Source organism: Triticum urartu, chromosome 6A, assembly GCF_056163025.1.
Source record: "Triticum urartu cultivar PI428250 chromosome 6A, HENAU_Tu73, whole genome shotgun sequence".
NCBI classification, from domain to species: domain Eukaryota; kingdom Viridiplantae; phylum Streptophyta; class Magnoliopsida; order Poales; family Poaceae; genus Triticum; species Triticum urartu.
Window position 1 is genome coordinate 371,911,263 of NC_141878.1, and position 8,216 is coordinate 371,919,478.

Genomic DNA, 8,216 nt, shown 5'->3' on the forward strand with positions numbered 1-8,216 from the left:
TGGTCTGGATGTCAACTATCAAAAATCCTTTATTATTCCAATCAATGTTGACAATGCTATAATGAAGGATTTGGCAACTGCTTTTGGCTGCAAAATTGGTACAATGCCATTTACTTACCTGGGATTACCTGTGGGGACCACAAGACCCAAAATGGTAGACTTCATGCCACTGGTTGACTGTATGGAGAGAAGAATGACTGCCAGTTTTCTTTCCTTAACCAAGGAGAAAGGCTACAGTTTCTAAACTCTGCTCTATCCTCTTTACCAGTTTTCTTTATGGGTAGTCTTGCTCTCCCAGCTGGTATTCTGAAACAGTTGGAAAGAATTCAAAGACAGTGCTTGTGGAGAAAGCATAGAGATGAGCCAGCCCCATCTCTGGCTGCTTGGGAACTAATATGTAGGCCAAAAAACAAAGGAGGTCTTGGTATTCTTAATCTGGGGGTTCATAATGTGGCTCTCCTCCTCAAGCATGCCAGTAATTTCTTAAACAAACGAGAAATTCCTTGGGTATCCCTAGTTTGGGATTCATATTATTTTGAAAGAATGCCCCAGGTAACAAATGATTGTGGCTCCTTCTGGTGGAGAGATATTTGTAAAGTCATGCAGCATTTTAGGGACTGCTCCTGGGTGCAGATCAATGAAGGGGACACTGCTCTATTTTGGTCTGATAACTGGGACCTTGGCTGTGAAACATCTAGTTTGCAGGCAAGATTCCCAAGGCTTTTCTCTTTTGTAAAGGACCCCTGGGTCTCAATTAAGGATATTTTTAATACCCATGATCTGCACCAACTTTTTCATCTTCCCTTATCGGCTCAAGCTTTTGATGAGTTAAATCTGATAAAGGATTTAATGGACTCACACAGAAGAGACCCCAGCTCGAAGGACTGTTGGTTCTGGCAGGGCTCTTCCAAGTTTTACAAGCCCAAGATGTTTTACTCACACTCCTTTCAGACTGAGTCCTTCAATCCTTTGCTCTATTGGATATGGAAATCCTCCTGTACTCTCAAAATCAAGGTCTTTGCTTGGATGCTTGTTATGGACAGGTTGAACACCAAGGATATGGTTCAGAGAAGACACTGGCACATGGAGGATGGTGTCCACTGTAGGCTATGCCCTTTGCAGGCTAGGGAAACCAGGGATCACTTGTTCTTCAATTGCAATTTCAGTGTAAGGGTCTGGAATTATCTGCAAATTGATTGGTCTGCTGGCACCTCCATGATTGAGCTGGTTACTCAGGCAAGGAGAAGTTTTGATAGGCCTTTCTTCTCTGAAGTGGTATTCATTACTTGCTGGCATATTTGGATCATTAGAAATGCCAAAGTGTTCAGAAATGAGAGGGCAAGTTTCAATAAATGGAGGTTTGCTTTCAGGCAGGATATTAGCCTCATGCAGCACAGAATCAGAGTTGCTTACAAGGATGACCTTCTCAAGTCGATTTCTTACCTCCCCCCTTAAGCTAGTTTGGTAGGGCTTTCTTTTTTCTTCTTTCTTGTAAACTGGTTACTCCTTGTAATCAACTTGTTGTATCTGATATTTTTCAATAAAGTTTTGATCTGCTGTGGGGGTTTTGACCCACAGTTCCCAGTCAAAAAAATTATTTTGGGGAGAGGCCCAGGGCCTCTATAAATAGAGCTAGCCACCACAGAGTAGAGAATACACACACAGACACACACAGAGGGACATCTAGAGATCTAGTAGAACCCTAGAAGAGAGGGAGAGAGAGAGGCGACTGAACTCACCCTAGCAGTTCATCGCACCAGCTCAAGAACACCTCTCGCGAGGCTGTTCTTCCCTTGTACAGTTCATCATCAGCCCCTGAGGCAATCCACAACACCACACACTGGAGTAGGGTATTACACCACAACGGTGGCCTGAACCAGTATAAACCCCGTGTCCCTTGTGTTGTTCGTTGTTTTCCAGTTTAGATCACGTGAGGAGATTGGACGTAGATCGGTAGGGGAGAGATCTCCACGCGCACCCCAGTGTTCGAACCTCAAGGGTCTGCCGGAACCCGAAATCTGACATTTGGCGCACCAGGTAGGGGTGCGCCGGAATCTTCCTTCCGCTGTCCGCGTACGATCTTCCGTCGTGTTCATCGCAGACGCTCGCCGGGCTCGCGCTGAGCGCCGGGCTACTCTCGCCACCCGCGTCGCCCAGACGGCACCGGTTGGCGGACGCCCTCATCGTTCCCCGTCGCCTGCCGCCAACGCCACCACCGGCCCGGTGGGGAACGAGCAGCAAGCCTCGTCCCAGCATCCTTCGGTACAGCGGGAAGTCCACACCGTCGCTGACTCCAGCCGCTTCGTCGTCCCACGCCCGTCGCGCCCCCCGGACGGGCACGCCGCGCTGCTCCTGGCAAGAGAGCTCCTGCACTACCGCCCTGTCGACAGCCTCTATGAAGTCTGGCTCGCCCGCATCACCGAGCTCGTCAGCGCCGCGGTGGGCTCCCCCTTGCCATCCCTCTCGCTGCCTCGCCCTCCGTTTCGCGCGGGAGGCGAGGATCAGGAGGTGCCTCCACCACGTCCTCCCCAAGAAGGCGCCCTGGCTCCAAGGTGCGCAGCCCCAGGGCGAGATCCTCCGCGTCCGGCACCTGCGCAGCAAGAAAGGAGCTGCCAAGAGATCCCTCGTCCCCAAGAAGGTGCCCGCGCGCTCCCAGAGCCGGCGCGCCAAGATCGCGTCCCTGCACCTCCACGCCAAGACCCCGTGCTGCACCAAGCGGCGGCGCACGGTAATCCCCATGAGCAAGCCCAGTACCAGCAAAAGGCACCGGTGACCATAGCAGGCTGCCATGCTCTCACCCCCAAGCTACGCGGTGTCGCATGGCCAGGCAAGTTCAAGCCCGACCTGCCCCCTCGCTACGATGGCACGGCGGACCCCGCAGAGTTCCTGCGGCTCTATGAGCTGTGCATCGAAGCCGCCAACGGAGACGAAATGGTCATGGCAAACTGGTTTCCTACCTTGATGAAAACCGCTTATCATTTCCTTATGCTCCTTGTTGAGTTCGACACTCTTACTTATCGAAAGGACTACGATAGATCCCCTATACTTGTGGGTCATCATGGCTCTTCGCGGCTGCTGTGGCGGGTCGTGGGTTGTGGCGTCGATGGTGAGAGCAGCCAATTGGAACAGGTGGCTCATCGCCGCGGCGGCTCGGGATTGCGGCGGCAGAGACGGCAGGGCCAAGGCCGGTAGTAGCGGCTCAACGGCGCTGCTATTAAGCCGAGTCTAACCCACATCTCAGTTATCCTCCGGTCCATAGTTGGTTTGACCGTTCCATATCCGTGTCTTTCTCTAAACTCACAATAAGAATTTTTCCATTGGGTTTGTCTGAAGTGGGCACGCCAAACATTGGGGCTAGCAGTTTGCCCGTGGCACGTGGCCTCAGGCATAAATCAACTTATGCACACACTTTGTACCACGGCCATCACATGTTGTACCATGGAATTTATACAGATTTTGGCGGTCAGCGACAGCCGCAGTTGTCGGATTTCGGGTTCCGGCAGACCCTTGAGGTTCAAACACTGGGGTGCGCATGGAGATTTCGCCTCCTACCTACCTGCACCCCTCTGCCTTGCTAGGATCTAAGCTAAGGAAAGAACAACACAAGAGACACATGGTTTATACTGGTTCGGGCCACCGTTGTGGTGTAATACCCTACTCCAATGTGTGGTGGATTGCCTCTTGGGCTGATGATGATGAACAATACAAGGAAGAACAGCCTCGCGAGGGTCAGTTCTTGGCTGGGGCAATGAACTGCTGGGAGGAGTTCGGTCACCTTTCTCTCCCTCTCTTTTTGATCGAAACCTTTCTCTAAAGAGCCTCCTTCCTTCTTCCACCCCCCTTTGCCCTGTGGGTGGCTGGTCCTATTTATAGAGGCCCTGGTCCTCTTCCCAAATATCGAGCGGGAAGGGAGCCAACAACAATGGCGGGCTAATTTGAAGGGGGACAGCTAGTATCAGCTATCCTGACAAAAGTAGTCTTCGCCTGCGCAAAGCTCTGGTGATGACGCCGTCTTGGGCTCCACGGTGACCTCCGTCTCGTAGTCCTCCTGGTCTTGGTCTCGTTGCACTGAAATGGCAACCTTTGCCTAATACCTCGGTACTCCGCGGCTGCGCTTGCCCCCTTTGCACCAAAGAGGAAAGGAGGACACTACGCGGGCTGGCACCCGCCTGGCGCCCTTGGTCGTCACGGCTTGCGTCACGGGCACCTCGTGAGGTATCCTGCCTTGGTCTCTCCGCCTCCTCATGAGCCAGCCTGACGAGGCCGTGCCTGAGGAAGCTCCGCGTCATCCACCCTGCGAGGCTTGGCCCCTCGCGAGGGTCTTGGGTTTGTGTTGGTGAAGATGGGTCACGCTGGGCCCCCTTTTGAGCCACGCCGCAGGCCGCAGGCAGGCAAGTCTGGGGACCCCCGTTCCCAGAACACCGACAGTAGCCCCCGGGCCCAAGGCGCGCCCAGACTTGGCCGTGCAGGGAGGCGGAAGGGCAAGAGCGAAGTGCTGCGGGCCCTAACAGCCTGCGGCCTTGTGCGCCGCGTGGCGGTTGATTGGACGTGGGCGTCTCCACTTCCCCATGGCGCCTCGGCAACTGCACGGATTGGACAAGTCCCTGTATGCAAAGCGGGTCATAATTACCTGCGATCGTGGGGGCCGTTGGTTGGCCCTCGCCAGCTATAAGTACTGATCGGCGCGCGCCCTTCCAGTTCATCCCCCCTTGCTTCTCCTTCTTCTTCATGGCCCCGTCGAGGAGGTTCTCGGCCGCAGAGAAGGGGAAGGCTCGCCATGTTGAGCCCGCCTCTCCCCCGCCCAGGCACGGCCTAGGGCACCCTCGCAAACATCCTGTGGCCACCACGGTAGCTCCCCGCGGCTGTGGAGGCGATTTCAGCATAGCGACGGGCGGATTGCTGCGGCTGGGGGCGCGCTCCGGCTGCGCGTCCCCCTAGGCCGTGCTTTCGCGCTGCTGAAGTGTTGCCAGAGTTCGTCGTATGGTCAGCGGAGCCGACTAGCACCCGGCTTCCACTTCCTCGCTTCCTCCTTGGCGAGCTCCCGGCCGGCGCCCCGGACGGCCTCTGGCTTCAGGCCGACGGCTGCTGCAGCCGGGCCTCATGGGTCTCACTGGAGGTCTCCGCGGCGGGGAGCCTGTCCCTGGCCCGCGGTTGGCAGACGTTTGCCCGCGCACGTGGCCTGAGCCGTCGGTGCACCCTACACTTCAAGTTCGATGGCGATGCCACCCTCTACGTGAGGGTGTTTGGGGAAGATGGTCGCCGCGCAGGGTGTTGCCCTGAGGGTGACGACCGCGGCTGGGAACCCAGCTCCGGCGATGATGGAGAGGGCAGTGCTCGTGCGGCTGGCGGCGCTCAGGGTTCCTCAAGCTTCTCCGGTTCTTCTTCAGGCGGCGACTCTTCTAGCGGCGGCCGGGGTCAGCCTCCACGCCGCCGTATCTGCTTGGGAGGTGGTAACATGTCCGCCCGCCGTCGCGCCCTGGTGAAGCGCGAGAGGGAGTCCGCCTGAGCTCCGGAGGCAGCTCAGGCCTTCCCTGTGGGCCGGTGTGAGGCGAGCCGCACCAGATTTGTTCTTTCTTTTCCTTTTTCCTGCATAACAAAGACAATAGTGTGGAGCCCTGCGGGGGCGTGTTTGGGTTATTGCTGTTAATCATCGTTTTGCTTTCGTTATCGTACCTTCCGGCTACGTGCCCGCGCGTGGATAGTTCCCGGCCCCGGCCATGGGGGCGACCGACCCAGGCCCTTTGTTTGTGTCGCGGTGCCCGTGGGGCACGGACTGGAGGGGTGCTCCTGTAATGGGCCCAGGTCGCGAACCCTTTGAATGACTAGGATAGGAACACTCGCGAGGGCGCTCGGCAGCCCCCCTCGCGAGGCCTTGCACAAGAGAAATCGAGGTAGGAGAGTGAAAAGTCGAAGAACCACAAGCCAAAGACGGCAACAACTTCAATAAAACTTCGAATGAGAAGGAACAAGCCAACTGCGGAAAGCAAATGAAAAGCCGCGTCCGGCACCTAATCTAGTCTTCGACGTCTTCTCACCAGCGCGGAGCTAAGTGCTGCCACTGGGCGTGGGAGGGAGCCCCAGGGCCTGAGGCCGGTGCTCCTGAGACTCCGGGGCGTGTACAGCCCCAACTCATTATTACGTGAGAGTGTCACGGGCGGCGAGCTTCACAGGCGTTGGCCTTCTTCACAGGCTCCGGGCCTTTTCCAAAACGCGATAGCTTCACAGGCATTCGCCTTCCTCACAGGCTCCGGGCCTTTTCCAAAACGCGATTGCTTCACAGGCATTCGCCTTCTTCACAGGCTCCGGGCCTTTTCCAAAACGCGATAGCTTCACAGGCATTCGCCTTCTTCACAGGCTCCGGGCCTTTTCCAAAACGCGATAGCTTCACAGGCATTCGCCTTCTTCACAGGCTCCGGGCCTTTTCCAAAACGCGATAGCTTCATAGGCATTCGCCTTCTTCACAGGCTCCAGGCCTTTTCCAAAACGCGATAGATTCACAGGCATTCGCCTTCTTCACAAGCTCTGGGCCTTTTTAGGGGTAGAACCTCCGGAGGTGCTGGATGTTCCATGCGTTCTGGACTGGCACCCCCTCCTGAGTCTCCAAGCACGCGGAGCCAGGCCTGGAAACATGAACAACTTTGAACGGGCCCTCCCACATGGGAGAGAGCTTGTGCAGCCCCTCCCTGGAGAGGACCCGCCTGAGCACGAGGCCTCCTACCTCGAGAGTTCTGGGGCGGATGTTGCGGCAGTGATATCGCCGCAGTGCTTGTTGGTACCTCGCCGCTCGTAGTGCGGCGTCTCAGCGACGTTCCTCCCCCAGCACGAGGTCCATCCCACGCGTGGCGTCCTGCTGCGCCTCGTCGAACGCCAGGACCCGCGCGGAGCAACGTCTGACCTCATGAGGGAGGACCGCTTCGGCTCCGTAGACCAGGAAGAACGGGGTCTCTCCAGTCGGCTTGGTCGTGGTTGTGCGGATGGACCACAACACGGATTGAAGCTCGTCGTACCAACCTCTGCCGCAGGCCTCCAGCTTCTTCTTGAACGTCCTGGTCTTGAGGCCCCTCAGGACCTCCGCGTTGGCTCGCTCAGCCTGGCCGTTGCTTCGGGGGTGCGCCACCGAAGCGTAGCATATCTGCGTTCCAAGGTTAGCACAATATGTTTTGAAGAGGTTACTGGTGAACTGCGAACCGTTCTCCGTGATGATGCAATTCAGCACCCCGAACCGGCTCACGATGCCCTTGATGAACTTGACCGCGGAACCCGCGGGAATGGTGCGGACAGCCTCTACTTCAGCCCACTTGGTGAACTTGTCCACGACGACGTAGAGGTAGCGGTAGCCCCCGGGCGCCCGAGGAAATGGGCCCAAGATGTCCAGCCCCCAGACTGCGAATGGCCATAAAAGGGGTATAGTCTGCAAGCCTCCTGCTGGCTGATGGATCTGCTTGGCGTGGAACTGGCAGGCCTCACAAGCTTTCACTAGTTCGACAGCGTCATTGAGCGCGATGGGCCAATAAAACCCACTGCGGAACGCCTTGCCGACGAGGGTCCGTGATGATGAATGATGTCCACAGTCTCCGCCGTGTATATCTTCCAGCAGTTCCTTCCCTTGCTCCCTGGAGATGCAGCGCAGGGACACATCGTTTGGTCGCTTCCGGTGGAGCTCTCCATCCTTGATGCAGTATGCCGTGGCCTGGCGTGCTACTTGCTCCGCTTCCTCCTCCTTCTCCGGCAGGGTCCCTTGCATTAGGTAACTCCGGAGCTCCGCGACCAACATCCCTCCCAAGGTTCCATCGTCAGGAGCAGGCATGCTCCTGAGGCCGGGCCACAAGCCGGAGCCCCTGAGGCAGGTGGCTGGGGGAGCTCCTCCCGGGGCTGAGCCGTGTTCGATAATGACGGCAGGGCTGAGGGCTTGAAGAGCCGCTCCTCGAAAACGCCAGGCTCCTGAGGTAACCGCCTGGACGCCCGTTTGGCGATGTCGTCGGCCTCCTGATTGGTGCCATGGGGCACATGCTGCAACTCCAACCCCCAGAACTGCTTCTCCATCCTGCGGACCTCCGCTAGGTAGGCTTCCATGTGCTCATCCTTCGGCTCGTACACCTTGTTGGAGAAATTGGCAAGGAGCTGTGAATCGCCCTTGCTGGTGAGGCGTTTCACCCCAGGGCAGCCGCAGCCTTCAAGCCCGCTATTAAACCTTCATACTCCGCTATGTTGTTGGA